This window comes from Astyanax mexicanus, chromosome 1 (genome assembly GCF_023375975.1).
Source record: "Astyanax mexicanus isolate ESR-SI-001 chromosome 1, AstMex3_surface, whole genome shotgun sequence".
In the NCBI taxonomy this organism is placed as follows: Eukaryota; Metazoa; Chordata; class Actinopteri; order Characiformes; family Acestrorhamphidae; genus Astyanax; species Astyanax mexicanus.
In genome coordinates this window covers 14,369,063-14,390,089 of record NC_064408.1, presented here as the reverse complement: position 1 = coordinate 14,390,089, position 21,027 = coordinate 14,369,063, and the positions used below count along the sequence as shown (strand labels likewise).

The window sequence follows — 21,027 nt, the reverse complement described above, 5'->3', positions numbered from 1 at the left end:
TTGTGGTTTGCACACAATTGACAAAAGCTGTTGAATTTGAGGCTAATTGTCGTTTGCTCTCTTAGTCACTATGTGTGAAAGACTGAAAGATATGATTCCATTGATCCCCAAGCAATCGCTGATGCATCACAGGCCCTGACAATACAAATACTGTATTTTTTTGCACTCTGCACTGGATTAAAAGGTGCATTATGGGACACTAGTAAGGAACAGGGGTGTCACCATGTTTTCCCTCTAAATTCAGAAGGTCTTGTAAACAAATCTGTAGTTCTTAAATAAAAAATTTGAAAGTCAAACTAACACTGGATGTTAATCTAATTAGCTAATGCTAATGCAGCTCCAGCAGTGCTAGCCGGGTTTAGCAGCAGGCTACAAGCTGATAATACACACCTCTGAACGATGAAAGAGCTAGCGCTTAGCGCGGTTAGTGGCTAAGGCTAATGCTGCTCCAGTCTCGGTGCTGGAGAACTGAACTGAAACTTCTTTATAAAAACTAAAACTGGCTTTACTGCTATTCAGTATTGTTAACCCTCCTCTTTTGGCAGTTTAACCAGCAAGCTGACAGACTCTTTTCTTTAAAGGAAGTATAAGCTAGAGGGGCATAAATCCTGCTGTAAACTGATGTTAGTAATCTTCCCTGGACAGTTGAGACAGGTACTCTCTAACAAAAGCAGGATATTCTCTTTAATGAATGGCCTCCTGGAAACGCACAGCTGTGTTACTTAATACCTTCCTTCAACTGCAATTGTTTGTACTTACATTATGAATAACCAACTAAATCCATCTGTACACTAATGTCCCATTCATAAGCCTGACCCTGTGCTTGACCCCGTCCAGCCATAAAGCCATAATCCACATCTAATCATACATGTTGTAAGTCAGAGCTTATATATGTTTTGAACACAGTGCGTTCTTGGCAAGCATGTGGATGCTGTTCATTTTGAAGCCTGCGGGACACCAGGCCCTGAAGTCCACATTGATTGCTTTCAGTATGCTAATAGCATTCAGCTAGCCTTTTCTCCGCATTGCAGATGTCTCTCGCGTGGACGCAGCTCTGGGATAGAAATTCTTCTGGCATGGCTTGGCTTGGTATGGTCAGTTTGTCCTGGGATGAAGCATAATGACCCCACCACAGTGAGTGCCAACCCCCCTGGTGTCTCTGGAACTCCCAGTGCTCAGAGCAGAGAGATCTAAAGCCGTCAGTGCTTTTCTCCAAAAGCTCTGGGCTGGCCGGGGACTTTTGATGTTTCTGACAGCGTTCATAGTGGCAGCTCTCTCTCTTTCTCTCTTTCTCTCTCTCTCTCTGGATGTAGCAGCGGTTGTGTGAACAGAGTATTAAAAGCAGTGGTGTAAATTATTCGCATGAGTCACGCCAAACAAACCCAAAGAAGCCTACAAGGATGCAGAACTAGAGAAAGCACAGAAATCAATCAGCTGTCAGAGCAAATCTACCTGTGTGTGCATGTCTAAGTGCGTGAACACGTGTATATACATCAGACAGGAGCCATTGCTAAGCAACTACAGTAGCTGATCCTGGATTAAACCTCTGTCCCAGAGGATATATATCAGCAGTCTGGAGTTGCTGATCGTCTGTAAGAACATCAGCATCTCCTTTACCTTTAGCCTGCTTAGTTCACTGCACAAACCCAAGGACAGACCATTCATTCATTCCAGGCTGAAGCTGTGGAGCAAACTCATGGACTAATGTGTGATGCAGTTACATTGACTGCCAAAAATCGCTGTTTTGAATCCCGGTCATGTAGATTGCCATCAGCTGCCAGAGCCCAGAGAGAGCATAATTGGCCTTGCTCTCCCGGGTGGGTAGATGGCGCTTTCTCCCAACATCACTCCAAAGGGTGATGTTGATCAGCACAAGGCTGCGTCTGTGAGCTGATGTATCAAAACTGAGTCGCTGCGCTTTCCTCCGAGCACACTGTGATGCCACTCGGCAATGCTGCATCAGCAGCAGTTCAAAAAGAGGTGGAGAATGGCTTCACATGTATCAGAGGAGGCATGTTCTAGTCTTCACCCTCCTTGTGTTGAGGCATCACCAGTGATAGGGATATACAGCTGAGCAGCAGCTAAATAGGTGGGACAATTTGCCAAAAAAAATGATAGAAAAATAAAAGAAAACTGGAAATAAATAAAAAAGTAATGGGACAGCAGTATGTAAATTGATCATTAGTGCATATGTTAAGGCACCGACAAAAAATAAAAATCATATTTGAGAGACAACTCATAGCTGGATGAGTTAGTAGCTCATATGTTCACACATGTTCACACAGCCATAAAAAAAATCAGATCTGAGCCACGATAAGCTAAAACTTGAGTATTTGAGTCACTTCAGCCTGGTAATGTGAATGTAGCCATACATTACTGAATGTGAACCGTGCAGATTTTCTAAGCAGAAAATCAGAGTTTAGCAACGTGGTTTTAATGGAAATGCAGTCTTTGTGGCTTGAGTTGTGAGTTGAGTTGCTGTTGTTACCAGTCACTTCCACTTTGCTATAACATCCCTAGAGGGTTTTCCATCCACCGAGTTTTTGTGCATTTTAAAAATGAGCATGAAAAAAGCTGGATGCAAAAAGTCAAAAATGTGAAAAAAAAGGCCCAAATATCACAAAAAGATTTTTATGCTAGGAGGAGGTGGAAAATTTCGGAAAAAAATGGATGGAAAACGTTTTTTCGCATAAACGATGATGTATATGGTGCGCCACATTATTGCACTATGCTATTTCTTGCACCTCTGTCACGTCCGGTAATGCAATGTACCGTTTCAGTAGTTTTATTCGTATTGCTTGGCATAAGGCGTACACACAACGATGGACTGTTGTCACGCTTACACCAAAAGATTCACCCACTACCCTATACTCTGAACAGGTGGTCAGCTTGTATATGGTGATGGCAATTCTCTTATCAGTTGACACAGGTAGACGATGACTGGAAATAAGTGGCCCTACAATGGTCCAATCATGACGCACAGCTTTTCAAATGTTGTTTTGGACATTTTAAAATGCCGAATCCAAAGCTGATCAGAAAAAGTTTGCTTCGTTTGCACTCTCAGGTATATGGTGGATGTCGCCGGGGTCGCACAGAGATTTCTGCCCTTAATAACTGTTCCAGCGCTCGTCCTGCCCTGCGTCTTTGAAAATAATTCTGGAAGGAGCAAAAATGGAATCAAACTTCTCCATGCTTGTTTGGCGTCCTCTCTTACGTAATCGAAAGTTTATTTGCATAACTGTAGTGAATGGAAACGAGGCTTGATTTAAAAAAATTTTCTGCCAGAATTTGAAAATTGCGTATTATTTTTCCAAAAGGTTTGGATGGAAACATGGCTACTGACTGTTAACGGTGGAATTTTTAGTAGTGAGGAAATTTCACGATAGGAATTTGGATAGGAGGTTGTGGATATCTTTGTCATTATTATATAGTGTATCTGTCCACCACGCCTCTGTGAAAGAAATGGAGGTGAGAGAACTTAGCGGGCTTTAGGACCCAGCAGGAGGAACCTGGAGAAAATGTTTTAACGGAGCATGGAAGAGTTCCACACCGGTTATCAGCCAGCTCCATCAGGAAGGGCATTACACCACCAGCACCAGAAGCAGCAGCAGCAGCAGCGGGGGGAGCGGACCTCCAGCGCCGCCCTGCGGACCAACTTCCCCCCCCACAGCCGAGAGCCCGCGGAGCTCCCTGCTGCTCCCCGCCCGAGAGAAAGAGAGAGGGAGAGAAAGAGAGAGAAAGAGAAAGAGGAATAGAACGTGTTTCTCCACTCAGACCATAACCCCAGCCTGAGCTGAGCTGAGCAGACCCCGGGCTGCGGGGGCGGTTCACGCCGGAATGAGCGCACCGCTGTCCGGATCAGTCCCTCCGTTTAGCGCCGGTCCTGCTGCGCCCTTCAGCTGAACAGCGAATCACTGAGTCGGTTCAGTGATTCAAGCGGAGTCGGTTCAGAACGAGGATCCAGGACGGCGAGAAATCGGTGAGGAAAACTTTCTTCCACGTTTCTGATTAAATAATAGTTAAATTTAACGTCTGAACGCCGTGATTAGATCTGTGGAAGTGTGTTTACGTGTTGGAGACTCGCAGTTCAAGTTCATCACTGGTGGACAGGCTGGGATGTGGGCAGTTATGAAGGGGAACTGGGTCTGAATGATCTGCTGTATTTAGCTACACTTTGGACTGTGGAGGATTACATGATGTAGCTGTATGTTACTGTAGCAGGTTACAACATCTGCTGAAAATATGCCTTTTTTGGCATTAGATGTCCTACAGAGAAGCTCAGCTGGTGGTGGGACTGTTTTTTGTGTTTTAGCTACTGGGACAAACCTCTTAGTGATGAGTAAACTGTTGTTTTATATTGGGGCAAATCTCAGGCAGGCTGGGGTAGATCAGTTATGCCTCCTGGTTTATTTTCTTTGTAGTAGAGAATGTCTCAACAATAAGTCCAGTTTTGGGCTTATATTGGGGGTAGATGTCTTAATGAGACTTGTCATGTATTTGGAGGAACCTCAAAAACAGTGCAGCAGTTGTCTTACATTGGGGCAAATAGCCTGAGGATGAGACACACACTCTTTTATATGTATTCAGATACTGGGGGAGAGTTCGTCTTTATGGACAGGCAGAAATGTGGGCAGTTATGAAGGTCTGCCTTATTTACACTGGACTGTGGAGGATTACATGATGTAGCTGTATGTTACTGTAGCTAGTTACAATATCTGCTGGCTTTCTTTGTGTCAGAAAATATGCCTTTTTCTGGCATTAGATGTCCTACAGAGAAGTTCAGCAGCACTCTGCCATGCTGGTCTTGTCCTGGTGGTGGGACTATTTTTGTGTTGTAGCTACTGGGACAAACCTCTTAGTGATGAGTAAACTGTTGTCTTAAAATGGGGCAAATCTACTGGCTTGTTTTCTTTTTTGATAGATGTCTTAATGAGACTTTTTTATCTAGCATATTTGGACGAACCTCTAAACAGTGCAGCAGTTGTCTTGCATTACAAATGTCCTGAGGATGAGACTCACATTGTCTTATATTGGGGTAGATCTTCTCTTTATGGACAGGCTTGAATGTGGGCCGTTATGAAGGGGAACTGGATCTGAATGCTCTGCTGTATTTACTCTTTAGACTATAGAGGATTACATGATGTAGCTGTATGTTATAGTAGCCAGTTACAACATCTGCTGGCTTGCTGGCTTCCTTTGTACCAGACAACATGCCATTAGATGTCTGACAGAGACATATCATGTATTTGGACAATCTCAATGCGCTGCCGTTCTGGTCTTGTCCTGGTGCTGATGCTGTTTTTGTCTTATAGCTACTGGGACAAACCTCTTAATGATGAGTAAACTGGTGTCTTTTATTGGGGTGAATCTTAGGCGGGCTGAGTTTGTGAACTGGGTCTAAATGGTCTGTTGTATTTAGCTACACTTTGGACTGTAGAGGATTACATGATGTAACTACATGTTACTGTGAAATATCTGCTGGCTTACTGGCTTTCTTTGTGTAAGAAAACAGATCATTTTGGCATTAATGTCCTTATGTGACGTGTATTTGTTTGGACTAAGCTTATTTTCTCATCTTCATGAGCAATTAAATGATAAAATTATTTTCTCCTTATGTTTTACAAGATATCCTAATGAGATTTGAGTCATGTATTGGCTCGAAATAGTGTAATGCCTTTATGAGACCCCTGATAATTAAACAGATTAGAATGGGGCAAATGTCTCAATAAGGAACCCTTTGTCTTGAACTGGAGCATATCTCCCAGTGGTGAGAAACTGGGGCAAATGTTTTTGTCTTGAAATGGATTAGATATGTAGATGCTCTAATGATACTTGTCATGTATTTGTCCTATATTGCATCAAATCCCTTAATATTAAGCAACCTGTTGTCTTACATTGTTGCAAATCTCAGGCATGCTGGGATATGTGCAGTTCTGAAAGGCTGCAAGTCTCCTACATGGGGGGGGCAAATGTCCTGATGATGAGACTATATTGTCTTGTACTTTGGTAAATCTGATGAGAAGAAGTGTCTTGTTTTATATTGGGACAAATGACCCCAGAACGAGATGCATGTTGTTATATGTTGGTGCAAAAAAATAAAATCTCTTCCAAATATTAGAAACCTGGTGTCTTCTTTTGGGGAAGATCTAGTAAAGATGAGACATGTGTCCTATTTTAGGACCAATCTCACAAGCCTTGTATGTGTCATTGTCTTAAATCTCAAAACTGTGCCACACTTGTCTTATATTGGGACAAATGTCCTAATAATGAGTTACCTGTTGTCTTATATTGGGGACTAGGGCAAATCTCTACGTCTAACGATGGTACACATGATATATACATATGTTGGCCTATATTAGGGCAGAACTCTTAATCATGGGACACATGTCTTAAATTGGGGCTAAATATGATGCTATTTATGTCCTTTATATGCATGGTATATTATATTGGGCCACATCTTCTGGTAATGATAAGTCACCTGTCTTGTAATGGGGTAGACGTACTAATGAGATTTTCGTGTATGTGGGCAAAGCTCAAACGTGTGCCACAATTGTCTTGTATTGGGGCTAAAGATAAGAAACCTGTAGTGTTTTACACTCCCTGGCCACTTTATTAGGTACACCTTGCTAGTACTGGGTCGGAGCATGTCTACATGCCCAAATGCATTGAGTTGCTGCCATATGATTGGCTGATTCGACATTTGTGTTAATGAGCAGTTGGACAGGTGTACCTAATAAAGTGGTCGGTGAGTGTATATAAGGTATGTTGCTTTATTATGCGACAGATGGTGTTTTGAATTGGGGCAAATACTTTTTGTCTTATATTGTCCTTTATATGTTTTTTTATCTTCTGTTCTGTAATTTTCCCTTATACTGGGCCAAATTGCTCCAATGATGTGCACATTCTGGTCTTACATCTCCCGTATAACAGTGTTGATTTTTTTTATTTAAAGAGGCTGCATGATTTAAGGTGGGATGGAAAAATATAAGAAAATAAAAGTGAATAAAAGCTAATTTCAGCTCCCTATTACAGAGGACATAAGGAATGGAGAATAATGAATGAATGAATAGCTGCACCACCTGCAGCCTTTCTAAAGTCATGTTATCCAGCACCTTCGTTGCTGATCTTTGGCGCTCCAGTGCTATAGCCGTATCTGTATATGTTTCTTAAAGCTGATGTCTGTACGTTTTGGAAATTGGTGGATTTAGGGCCCTCTCTGGTGAGAATGGGTAATTGCACCGAGCATGCAGAAGAATCATTTTAAACTGGGCGGGTGTGATGCGGTCTCCTTTTAGAGGGGATGAATCTGATTCCAGGTTATGTTCAATCAGAGAGAAAGAGAGAGAGAGAGAGAGAGAGCGCTCAGTCAGAAACTTCACTCCTTTGTTTCTTTGTTTTTACTATGGGTGAATGTGTTTGCCCTTCTGAAGTCTCCATTGCTCCACCAGCTACACGCATTTAGTAAAACTGAGCCGGATCCTCTTTTAGAGGCTGTACATGTGACGTCAGTATGTAAAGACGTGTGACGTGGCCAGAAGAACTTCTGCCAAAAGCGACCCGACACCCCAGTTTTTGGAATGAATATATTAGGCTAAGCTTGCTTCTGCTTTCAGTTGAGAAATAAAATAATACAGACTGCCACTTTAATAAAATGGGATTGGGTCTAATATACTAATCACTGTTACATCAGTGTCCTTGCGATTCAAAGTGCTTCTATATGATTAGTGGAGCATAAAAATATATATGGATAATGGGTGTAAAAACAATGAGGTGACCATATTGGTATGCATGATCATTGTATGTCCTAAGAATAAGTCGATTGTGTCTTGTTTTTGAACCAGTCATATAGTAATAAACTTACTCTTGGCTTGTTTTGGGAATGAGAAGACATTTAGTGACGCTCCCTTGTGTAAAAAAGACAGTGTGTTGGATGGGGCGAATCTTTTTAATGATCTGTTTATCATTATGGGCTGCATAAGGATTGCAGTCATTGACTTAGACATAAGCTATTTGAGGACTGGTATTATGGAGGGATTAGGGTGCAGTAGAAATATTGAGATAGAATGAAAAACACACACACAAACACAAATACACACAGACGCACACTCTCACTCTGGTGTTGCTGTTTTGCCAGGCTCACTGAATTTAATGTCTGTGTATTGATTGTGCTGGGCTTGAAGGATGCGGTTGTATCATACAGGCTGACAGAACGGCTGCAGAATGGAAATGAGGAGAAAACAGGGAGAGGCGAACATTTACGTTAGGCCTCAACTGCACATGCTCACCCTGACGATTATACTGCGCTAATATTTTGTGTAACAAATTGCAGACAGCAAACTGATGGTCTGATGGTACAGTAATATGCATCTGGTGTTTCCTGCTTTAAAACAGCCTGCATGTCTTTCTTTGTTTGTTTGTGACCAAATGGAAAAATCGTGTTTTTTGAGAGAGAAGCGGGCAGATACAAGCTTGTCAGAGTGAAGTCATAACATTGCTCATTTATGACACAATAAAATAGTTATAAAGTGTTTTGACTGCAGCATTTTACAGAAACTAGCAGCTGAGGGATCAAGGAAGTCAGCCAGACTCTATTATCATATTTTAAACACTATAAATAAGGGTGTAAGAAAAAATTGATATACAAAAGAACGGCAGTATCATGTTTTGCAACATAATATGCTATTAACTGTTTCCTTATCAGTATTGTGTCCCATTCCCATCACTTTTGCCACGTCTCATGAAGGCAAAAAAATGCTACACTGACCTGCAGGATGTTTGCATTGGCAATTCTAGCCAGATGCTGCCGGTCACGATCATTACCACCACCTTAATTGTACTGCGCTGTCCACAGTAGATGGTATTTTTTGCCTTCTATGGTGAATTCCTGGTACACTTGTGACCTTGTATGGATCAAGGAATTTTAAATGCATATTTCACTTAACTTTGCATTTTAATGTTAATTCGCAATACCATATGCTTTACTCTAATTTTTGATACACATATTGAGTTTTAAATATTATAATTGCTGTATTTTGTATTTTAGGTGAAACGTTTCTGTACTTATTTATATCACAATATGTTGCAGAACAACATAGGCCAATATCACAATGTCAGTTTTTCCCCAATATCTTTGTCACACGGACCAAACCAAGGCCATACACTAACAGATACCAAACACACCGTTTAGTAACAAGGGGGCATACTGGGGTAGTTAGGGACAGGCAAGGTCAGTAACAGGAAGGCAGCAAAAATAAACAACATACCAGAATGCGAAAGGCAAAATACACAGTAAATCCAGCAGGAAAAAGGCAAGACAAAAAAAAAAAAAAAAGAGTAGTCAATACACTAAAATAGGTCGGCAACGGTGAACAAACAATACAGAGGGCAAGGCAAGAGAGTAGTCAACAATACAAAACAGATCTGTAAACAAGGCAAAAATAAAGGAAATGCTTTGTTAAAGAGCTAGCTAACTAGATATATAGCTAACTATATACAGGACAGACCAGGTGCAAACAATCAGTAACTGGGGGGGCAGAACATCGCAGCGTCACGTGATCAGCAGAGTCAGGAAAGTCCGGTGTGGGTGCATGCTGGGAATTGGATTTTTTGTTGTGGACTGAGAGCATCATGACTGTCTGCTAAGTAAATATTGATTTAGGGCTGTGCCATCTTTCAATCATATCTTCTCTTTAATTTTATGAAGTAATCTTCTGATTCTTCTGACACTATAAAAAGAACTCTATATTGAGATATTCTTAAAAGCTGTCTATTTTGTATTCTATTTTGTAACCCACTCATTAGGACTCCCCCTATCACTAGTAACGCCCCAACACACCAGGAGAGTGAAGACTAACACATGCTCCCTCCGATACATGTGAAGTCAGCCACCGCTTCTTTTCGAGCTGCTGCTGATGCAGCATTGCCGAGTAGCATCACAGCGCACTCGGAACAAAGCGCAGCGACTTGGCTCTGATACATCAGCCCACAGACGCCCTGTGCTGCAGACATCACCGTAGGAGTGATGTGGAAAGAGAGCGCCATCTACCCACCTGGAGGGAGCAGGGCCAATTTTGCTTCCTCTGAGCGCCGGCAGCTTGATGGCAAATCTGCATGAGCTGGGGTTCGAACCTGCGACCTCCTGCTCATAGTGGCAGCGCTTTAGACCGCTGGACCACTCGGCGCCCCTGTAAAATATTTTTTCATTTAATTTTAACAATATCTATGTTTTTGTCGTATCGCCAAGAATATTGTCATTGCAAAAATACCCTAAAATATTTTGATATTATTTTAGGGCCATGTCGCTTAGCCCTACTGTCAGCCCTAGCATAGCTTGCATTAATGATGTTTCTGGGCTTTATGTATACAGATACTAAGCTCGGATCACCTCGGCGTCAGCTCATACTCAGTTTTAAAGTACTAAGATCTTATTCACGAGCAAAACAAAGTAAAAGTTGAGAGGTTCCTGATCATTTATAGCATAGCATATGGTGGAGCATATTCCTCAGCCCTAGTTCTGCTTACGTTATCAGAGAGCAGCTCGGTCCTCCGCTGCGCTGTGTTCTTGTGTAAGCTGTGGAGTGTGTGAATCGAGGTCTGCTCAGTGCAGTGGGGATGCTTTGCCTGGCAGCACAGTCTCAGGTTCCATTCAATCCACTCTACACTCTACCATAATTCAGCAGCATTAGAGGCTCTTGGCGCGACCACAGGCAGCCTTCGCCCACTCCTGGTGGGTGTGAATGAATGTGCTGAAGGCTTCCTGTGTGTGTGTGCTTGGTGTGTGTGTGTGTGTGTTTATCTTTGTGTAACCGATGAGACTGTGGCCTTTTCCGGCTGGTCAATGAAAGGACTCTATTACTCAGAACAGAGCTCTGCAGCGTGCTGTCGGCCGGTCATTCAGAGAGAGAGAGAGACTCTCGGACTGTAAGGGTACTTATTCCGAGACCACAGGTATCATAAGTGTATGTTAATGACTCACTTTTAAAAGGTGGCCATAACAATGCCAAGCCCACCCACAAGCATCTGAATTATTCATAGCTAAAAAAGGCAGTTAAATGTGCTGTTATATATTGGTTTTATCAGGACATTGATTAATTGTTATTTGAATTATTGGCAGTTACATGTCAATTAAAGAAAGCGTACACAGGCGCTAAATAATGGATAGATTACGTACAGCTGGGGATGGACTGGGGACGCACTGATCTGTTTTTTTTATTTTATTTTATTCCTAAATCAATACCAATACATAATGTTTGCTGTTGGTATATTAATACCCAATACTAGAGCTGGACGATCAGGCTAATATTTATATTATGAACTACAGCTTCTGAATCAGTTTCTCTGATTTAGCTATTTATAGGTTTATGTTTGAGTAAAATGAACATTGTTGTTTTATTCTGTAAACTACAGACAACATTTCTCCCAAATCCTAAATAAAAATATTGTCATTTAGAGCATTTATTTGCAGAAAATGAGAAATGGCACAAATAACAAAAAAATTCTAAGCATTTAGACCTCAAATAATGCAAAAAAAAAAAAAATTCATATTCATAAAGTTTTAAGAGTTCAGAAATCAATATTTGGTGGAATACCCCGTTTTTCAATCACAGTTTTCAGGTATCTTGGCATGTTCTCCTCCACCAGTCAATCACCTGAGTATTGATTTCACCTGTATCACTCACTGTATTACTCTGGAAAAAAATAAGAGACCACTTAATGATGTTTTTTTTTCCCCTTGATTTTACCAAATTGAAAACCTTTGTAATATAATCAGGAACAAGATGGAAGATCACAAGCCATCAAACCAAGCTGAACTGCTTGAATTTTTGCACCAGGACTGCAGGCATAAAGTTATCCAAAAGCAGTGTGTAAGACTGGTGGAGGAGAACATGCCAAGATGCATGAAAACTGTGATTAAAATCCAGGGTTATTCCACCGAATATTGAATGTATCTGAACATGTATATTGTACATTGTGTACTTTAATTTGTGTTAGCCCTGCAGCTAACAGGAGGCTCATTTTGATGGGTAACGTGCAGAACGCCTGTGACAATCTAAAGCAGAGCTCCTCCCCTCAGTGCAGTGCTGTTTCCCCCCTCTCTCATTCTGTTCCCAGTCCTCTCTCATCCTCAGCTCCTGCAGCCGAGGTGAGACGGGAACCTCCACACTCCTGTCGTCTGCGCCTCACGCGCGAACACACCCTGACAGAGGCGGTGTGATTCAGTACACTCGGGCTGCACACTGTTCACATCATCAAATCAGAGCTTCTCTTTGAGCAGGAGGAGAGCTGTAGTGTGCAGAACTGGAGAATGCTATGAGCTTATTGCTCGTGCTGAGTCAGACAGTAAGTGGAGCAGGAGGTTTACCCCCTCTCGCTACGCCACCGTGTTCCAGAACAAGCTCGACAAGGCCTGAAAACAAACCTGCAGCAGGATGTGTGGAAACAACAAGCAGGATATCAAATTAAACATTACTGTCAGTGCGCTGCAGTGCCGGGAGCGTCCGATTGAGATATAGATCTGCAGGTGAAGCAGCAGCAGCAGCAGCTCCGGCCTCGTCCCAATACACAACTAAAGCACTGCAGTCCTCCGACTCAGCAATTTTACTGAGACTTTGGTTAAAACTGAATTAAGACACAATTATTAAGAATTTAATTTGATATGATGTTGCTACAGGCTATTTTAGCTATATATTCTTGGCAATGTGAAAACCGTAAACTAAAAAACTAAATATTTTGTATTAATTAAAAAAATATTCAATAAAAAACAACCAAAAACACTCAATTGAGACACAAGTAGTAAGAATTTCATTTGGTTATCTATTTAGGAATGAGCACTATGGACCAGAAATGATATGACGATACTTCAGGGTATTTTTAGTGATTATATATTTGGCAATGTGAAAACCATAAATAAAAAAAAAAAAATAAATATTGTATTAATTTCAAGAAAATTATGTAAAAACAAACCAAAAACACTCAATTGAGACTCAAGTAGTAAAAATTTCATTTGATTATCTACTCAAGGGATGGGCGATATGGACCAAAAATGATGACACTTAAGGGTATTTTTAGCGATATATTCTTGGCAATGTAAAAAACACAAATTAAAAAAGTTAATATTGTATTAATTTAAAAAATATTCAGTAAAAACAAAAACTAAAAAAATGTTAATAAACAGTAACTTATCAGAACCCTAATTTTGCATACAAAAACAACCTAGCAAAATAAATAACATTAACATTAATTACATTAAAATAATATATTGTAGCAAAAAAAAAATCTAATAAAAATTCTATAATAAAATATATATGTGAATATAAGTGAAGGTTATATGTATGCAGTAAATATTCTGCAAATGTAAACATGTAAAGTATACAAAAATGTAATTTAATATCCTGCATTTAAGAAAGAACACTGCTGTTATTAGCACAATATAGATTTATAAAATCACAGTCACCCCTAATCTACAGTGATATGGACAGAGTTAGAAATGAATTAGAAATGTATTGCAGAGTAGCAAAATTGCACTGTAGCAGAAAACGTTGCTTTATTTATTTATTACAATACATTTCGATTAAGAATTCACAATAGTATAATAAACAATTTTGTGCAGATGAAATCTGCCTTTGGTAGGTATGTATAAATGCAGCCAATTGTGTTTTAAAATAAAGTGTAATTTTGCTTGGCACGAGGCACACACAACCTCTAGAGGTGGGACAAAATATACATATTGCAACAGTTAGTTCTGACCTCACAGTCTGATTGGTTGAGAAGTCTTTTAACTGTGCTGATTTTTGTGATAACAGAACGGCATTCTCACACTACATTAGCATTAGCTCAGCACAGGCTAGCACCCAGCCACGGCACGCTCGCCCGCAGCCCGCTGTGCTGGCTTATCTTTTGTGGAAAAAAGAGAAAGAAAATCCATCAGTCACCTCGGCCGCAGTCTGTCAGCCGGAACGGTAACCAGCCAGGCTAGGCTAAGCTAATGCTAAGCTAAATCAAGCTACACTAACCTAACCACAGTCCAGCCGGCTACCTAACCAACACCAATCAGCAAAACAAGCAGAAATGCTCGGAAACGTGCAGCTTTCACATGAAGACGACTCTGCAGAGCAGGAGAGGAGAGTTTCAGCGTTATGTAACGGTCCTAATGTTTACTAATCTCCCCCTTAATCCCTTATTTTTAATTTCAAACTAACGTATAAACCATACACCGTTTTGTAGCTACAGTTCTGTTACAGTTCACTTGTTGTGGAGCTACTTTTTGGCGGAAGGCACAGTTCATATTAAAGCATATCATCGCTGTCCAATGAAAAACACTTATCTCCAAAACAGCAACTTTACAGGAGAGAGAAAAACTTTGCAAACTTTCAATGGAAGTCAATGTAAAAAGAGTTTATTTCAGGTCATTTTGAAGAGTTTCTGTTGGTCCGTTCATCAAGAAATTTTGGCACAGTGTAAGGGACGGTTTTTCTGTTTAAATTATGGAGTAAACTAAAAATCGCCAAAGGGTCTTTTATTTTCTTTATTTATTTTGTAAAAAAAAAAAAAACTGTTGTATAAAAGCAATAGAAAACTAAAGATCGTGAAAACACTTGAGCTTGAGAATAACGCCATGTTATTCGCGATAACACACTCCCTCACACTCGTGTTCTATTACTTAAATATAGTATCGTTTTCATTTACAATACATTATCGATGTGTGATGTCAGTGTAGTCATATTTTGTAATAAAACACCATAAAACTTGCCTTATTACTCCACGTAGTGCTGCTAATCAAATGAATAGGGTAAACCTGCTGTAAAGAATATTGGTTGTGAAATTCTGTGTATTTTTTTTTTCTTATTTATGAGTATTTTATCCTCTTCAGTAACACAGATGACATAAAATATTGTACAGAATTGTGTTATGATATCCTGAGAATCGCTGAATTACACTTTTGTGACATCATCATTATCGTGGACATATATCATGATTATATTCTCAGCCCTAGTGATTACTGTGTGTGTGTATACATTTTATTAAAGTTGCTGAAATGATATACTGTGATTTTATATATATATATATATATATATATTTATGATGTACAGCCATAATATGAGATACTAATGAAATGTAATGTAGCAGTATTCATTCAGGAAATCGTTATCGTGTTCACATATGTAGGAATATAAATCTAGCAGAGGAAACAGATATGAGGGGCATGAATGCGTCATGTGCCCCTCCGCTCTGTGGGATGTATAATTGTGAGTAACGTGGGCTAAATTTCTCCACAGAGCCGTGTGGAGCTGTTTGATTCAGGCTTTGATGTTTAGATCTGGGCTGTGTCTTCATCAGGCTGTGTAAAGTGTTACACTAATTACAGGGTAGAATAGGTGGCGTAGCGCGCCGAGCAGGAACAAAGCTTATTATCATCAGCACCACACTACGTGTGTGTGTGTGTGTGCTTGTGTGTGTGTGTGTGTGTGTGTGAAAGAGAGCAAGTGATAGAATTGTGGAAAGGCTGTTTTTTTGAGTGGCTTTAATTTGTAAGATTATTGGACATGACTCACTGTATTCTATTTCTGTGTGCATGTGGTGTGTGTGTGTGTGTGTGTGTGTTGCTCTTTCTTGATTGTAATTGGACCTGTGAGGATCTGTGGTATCTTGGAGTTATAATAGTAGTAATAAGCAGACCTGTCAGACATGCTTTTAAAGAAAGTTCAGTCTCTGTTCAGTAACCGTGGAAAATAAGGGAAAATACAGAAAATATGTAGTACGTTCAATTGTATACATAAGATATGCCATATTATGTCTTTATTAAGCATTAAAATTGTTTAGTAATGTTTAAATAGTAAGCTTATGACTTCGGTTGAGGGGATTTATGCTAAGATGTCATTTAATAACCCTGTTTACCACCCTGTTACTTTGCTTTAGAGTAAAACAAACACATTTGATCTTTTTACGAGGGGCTTGTCTTGTTACGCCGTTACAACAGTGAATGGTAGCCATGTATTTTAGCATGGTTTTGACTTGGGCTTTCTGTTTTAAATCATTATCGTTAATGCAATTAATTATGCCACCAAGGCATATTTGACCCCAACTTCTGCCATAATCTGTAAGAAACCAACCAGGGAGTTTGGATGCAAACGCAGACAGGTTTATTAATCCAAATCAGAAGGCAAAAATCGAAGTCAAAAAACAGGCAAAGTCCAAAAAACCAGAAAATACACGCTAGGCAAAAATCGTAGTCAAGGATAAGCAATAGATAAAAAAAACCAGGAAAACAGTAACAACAATGACGCTCGATAAGACACAATGTGGCAATATCTCGCAACTTGGCAGTGCATGAGTCTAGTATATACAGTGAGTCCAAGAAGTATTTGATCCCTTGCTGATTTTCTTCGTTGGCCCACTAATAAAGACATGATCATTCTATACTTTTAATGGTAGATGTATTCTTACATGGAGAGACAGAATATTAAAAAGAAAATCCAGAAAATAAATCTAAGGAATATATATTAATTGATTTGTATTTCATGGAGTGAAATAAGTATTTGATCCCTTAGTATTCATTAGCAGTTCTGGCTTTTACAGACCAGTTAGACACTCCCAATCAACTTGTTACCTGACCTGAAGCCACCTGTTCTCACTAATCACTTGTGTGAAAAACACCTGTCCACAGAATCAGACAGATCACACAGATTTCAAGTCTCCAACATGGGTAAAACCAAAGAGCTGTCACAGGACCTCAGAGTCAGAATTGTTGACCTTCACAAAGCTGGAATGGGCTACAAAAAGATTAGTAAGGTGTTGGATGTGAAAGTAACAACTATTGGTGCAATTATCAGAAAGTTTAAAGAGTATAACATGACAATCAACAGACCTCGGCCCGGTGCTCCAAAGAAGATTTCGCCTCGTGGGGTGGCAATGATGCTGAGAACGGTCAGAAATCGTCCTGCAACCACTCGGCAGGAGTTAGCAAATTACCTGAAGGCAGCTGGGACCACAGTTTGCAAGGAAACAATTGGCAACACTTTGCGCAACAATGGATTCACATCCTGCAGTGCCCGAAAGGTACCCCTGCTGAAGAGAGCACATGTGGAGGCGCGCCTCAAGTATGCCAATGATCATTTGAAAGATGAACCAAGTTATTGGGAGAAGGTTTTGTGGTCAGACGAGACCAAAATTGAACTTTTTGGCCTCAACTCCACCCGCCATGTGTGGAGGAAGAAAAATGCTGCCTATGACCCCAAGAACACTGTGCCCACCGTCAAGCATGGAGGTGGAAGCATAATGTTTTGGGGGTGTTTCTCTGCCAAGGGTACAGGGCTACTTCACCGCATCACTGGGAAGATGGATGGAGCCATGTACCGCACAATCCTGAGGGACAACCTCCTCCCCTCTGCCAGGGATCTGAAAATGGGCCGTGGTTGGGTCTTCCAACATGATAACGACCCTAAACATACAGCAAAGGCAACAAAGGATTGGCTCAAGAAAAATCACATTAAGGTCATGGAGTGGCCCAGCCAGTCGCCAGACCTCAATCCGATCGAAAATCTATGGAGGGAGCTGAAGGTCAGAGTTGCCAAGCGACAGCCCACCAACCTTCATGATTTAGAGAGGATCTGCAAAGAAGAGTGGGCCAAAATTCCCCCTGGTGTGTGTGCTAAACTTGTGGTTAACTACAACAAACGTCTCACCGCTGTGCTTGCAAACAAAGGCTTTGCCACTAAGTATTGAGTGTGTTTGGCAAGAGGGATCAAATACTTATTTTCCTCATTGAAATACAAATTAATTAAAATATATTCTTTAAAATTATATTCTGGATTTTTGTCTTGATATTCTGTCTCTCCATGTTAGAATATATCTACCATTAAAAGTGCAGAAGGATAGTGTCTTTATTAGTGGGCAAACAAAGAAAATCAGCAAGGGATCAAATACTTCTTGGACTCACTGTATAGTCCTGTAGATGTGTAATCTCCCACAGGTGTGTGGGAGGGGAGGAGTCGGCCTCAATACTCAGGAGAGGTGGATCTTAAAGGTGCAGTGCGGGCAGGTGTGACATCTGTCCCGCCCCCTCCCAAAACGCAATTATTATTTTTTTTAAGTGGTTCACTGGTCTCAATCAGACCCAGCTATCAAATATACTTCAATTTAACTGAGTTACGCTGCTGAAAAAAAATGCAATCTAATCTAATATACTGCTATGAGCAAACGCTTTCTCTGCTGCTCCATGCTGTTTATGCACGCAGTAATGTGCAGAGTTCACTGCTCACATCTGCGCTGCATGTCCCTTTGAAAAAATGTTTCAATTTTTCTGCATTCTGTGTTAAAGCAGCTTCACACTGCACAAATATATGAGCTGAAACACACGATCTTTTAACTATAATTACTATTTTGTTTCTCCCGCCCCAGACAGCTCTGACCAATCAGAGGAGACAATGTGCTCATGTGGTTTATGGTGCGCATTTTGGTGCATTTATGTTTATGCCTGCGCTGAAAAATCTGAAAAAATATAAAGACACTGGCACGGAAAAAGCCATGGTCATCAGTTCTTAGCTTCTGTCAAAAAATGGCAAAAGTCATGAGACAGGATATCATTTACGAATCCCTATAAGTTTTGGAGCAGGTGGTATTTCACTGTAAGATCGTATTGCAGAGTACACAGTCTGCTTCCTTCCTGGGATCTTCCAAGATTCCAAGGAACATCCATTTGTGTTTGTACATTAGTCAAGTGTCTGTTTGCTTCAGTCTCTCTCTCTCTTTCTCTCTCTCTCTCTCTCTCTCTCTCTCTCTCTCTCTCTCTCTCTTTATCTCATTCAGTCACCTCCCCCCATGTTTTTTTCAGCACACACTCTCTCTCAAATGCAGGTAATTAATCCAGTCAACCATATTGATCTTGTCAGCTCCGCAGTGTGTGTGTGTGTTTGTGTGTGTGTGTCTGTGGGTGTGTGTGTCTGTGGGTGTGTGTGTCTGTGGGTGTATGTGTCTGTGGGTGTATGTGTCTGTGGGTGTATGTGTCTGTGTGTGTCTCTGGGTGGGTGGGTGTGTCTGTGTCAGTCTACCCATTCAGGACTATTGTTCTTTAAAAGACTCCATTTCCCAGCATTCTCAGCCCACGGACTACAATGACTCGACTGAACACGTGATACTGCAGTTCAGCCGTGTTCAGCTTCGCCCACCTTCTGATTGCTCATTTCTCACACCTGTTTGTATCTGTATATAATATAGTCCTCTGTTTCCTTTGTTCTCTGCCGAGTATTATCTAGTTTTGTAGCTCTGTTACGACACATTATTCTTACTCTCTTGTCTTCTTCTTATCGACTCTTTTCTTTTCTGCTCTTTGTATTCTCTCTTGCCTAGCCCTCTAGTTTTGTTGTGGATCTTTAGATACCGACCTTGCTTCCTCCTTTGTCTACTCTCTTTCCTATCCCCATTTATCCAGTTTGTCTTACCGTGTACCGACCCTGGTTTTGGCTCTACTATCTGGTATGTTGTTATTTATTGCTGCCCTATTCTTTACTTTGTGTATTGTGTACACTAATATCTTTGGTGGTCACACAATCTTCCTCACTCTGCCTCACCCCTAGCACATTCTACCTCACTCTGTCTTGCTCCATCTCATTTTACCATTTTTCTATATTTTGCTCTACCTTGCTCTTGCTTGTCTAAATCACTCAGCCTCACCCTACCACAGTCTACCTTTTCTACCTCCCTGTACCACACTGCCTGACTCTGACTTGTCCGATGTCTCTTTACCTCACTCTGATTCGCTTTACTTCGCTCTGCCTCACCCTTCCACAGTCTACCTTTTTTTCTACCTCCCTGTACCACACTGCCTCACTCTGACTTGTCCGATGTCACTTTACCTCACTCTGATTCGCTTTACTTCGCTCTGCCTCCAGCCTCATTATGTAAAGTGATCACAGTCTGCGGAGTTAAAGAGTTCTCTCTGTTACTGAACGTGTACAGAACATCACCATGTATTAAATAACTGGTGAAACGCTGGCTTATTAGAGGAGTCATTAGCGTATGATGGCGTGGTGTGGCCGGTGTTGCAGTAATGATGGTATGATATTATGCAGGTCTTGGCTTGTCTCCTCCTGTGGGCAGTGCTGGGCTGGAAGGTTGGCAGGCAGGCTGTTCGCCGGTCTCTGGAATACAGAGTTGATCCAGTCTGTGTTTTTTTCCCCCCTCGCTGAGACACTATTGCTAACCAGCGTCCACTGCTCTGTGTTCATAAATGATTCTCTCTCTCTGTCAGAAAGCAGAATCTCTCTCTCTCTCTCCCTCCATCTCTCTCTCTCTTTCCCTCTGTCTGACCCTTTGTCTTTCTCTCTATTAAATTCTCCCGCTGTCTCTCACCTCGGGTTGCAGCAGACACTGCTTTTATGGTATAGCATGGTATGAAAATGCATGCTGATCATACAGCAGCTAGCAGCATGTTCAAACACACGCACACAGCATGTGTGAGAGAAGTGAAACTGATTTTACATTCACCCCTCAGTTGTGTTGGATTGTTGTGCTGGATACCCCCTAAATCAGGGGTGTACAAACTTTTTTTGTTGGGGGCCAGAAGGAGAAATATATTTGAAATCACGGGCCACAGACTCTGTAATAAAACAAATAATGAAATATACCACTTTAAATAATACTTTTTTTCCGGATTATTTAATTTACACACCCTTTTACTTCACTAACTGTCTTTATCTTTGACAGTGTTGTGTAAACAACATTTTTTTTTAAATTGATGTTTCATTTCATGATGTCTCTTAATATTAAACTCCTTAATTACGGCAACTTTTAGACTCTTTGGCCCGTTTTTCTGTGCTACGACTGCACACACTCTCCGCTCTTAGACTCTTTGGGCCCGTTTTTCTGCACTAGAAATGCGCACTCTCTCCGCTTTTAGACTCTTTGCCCTGTTTTTCTGCGCTAGAAATGCACACCCTCTCCGCTTTTAGACTCTTTGGCCCGTTTTTCTGCGCTAGAAATGCAGAAAAAAGCCTGGCTTATAGCATTGCAGCTAACCAGCTATTCTAGGCT

At 40.9% G+C, this 21,027-nt stretch overlaps 1 protein-coding gene across 3 annotated transcripts in view; it reads left to right on the top strand.

Moving 5' to 3' along the window:
* Positions 1-3,533: 3,533 nt before the first annotated feature.
* The window catches only part of camkk1a (calcium/calmodulin-dependent protein kinase kinase 1, alpha a), a 165,089-nt gene continuing 147,595 nt past the window's right edge, over positions 3,534-21,027 (top strand). For all 3 annotated transcript variants that reach the window (XM_022665768.2, XM_022665764.2, XM_022665769.2), the window contains exon 1: positions 3,534-3,979. The gene's annotated coding sequence lies outside the window, so the exon portion shown is untranslated. The remainder of the gene's footprint in view (positions 3,980-21,027) is intronic.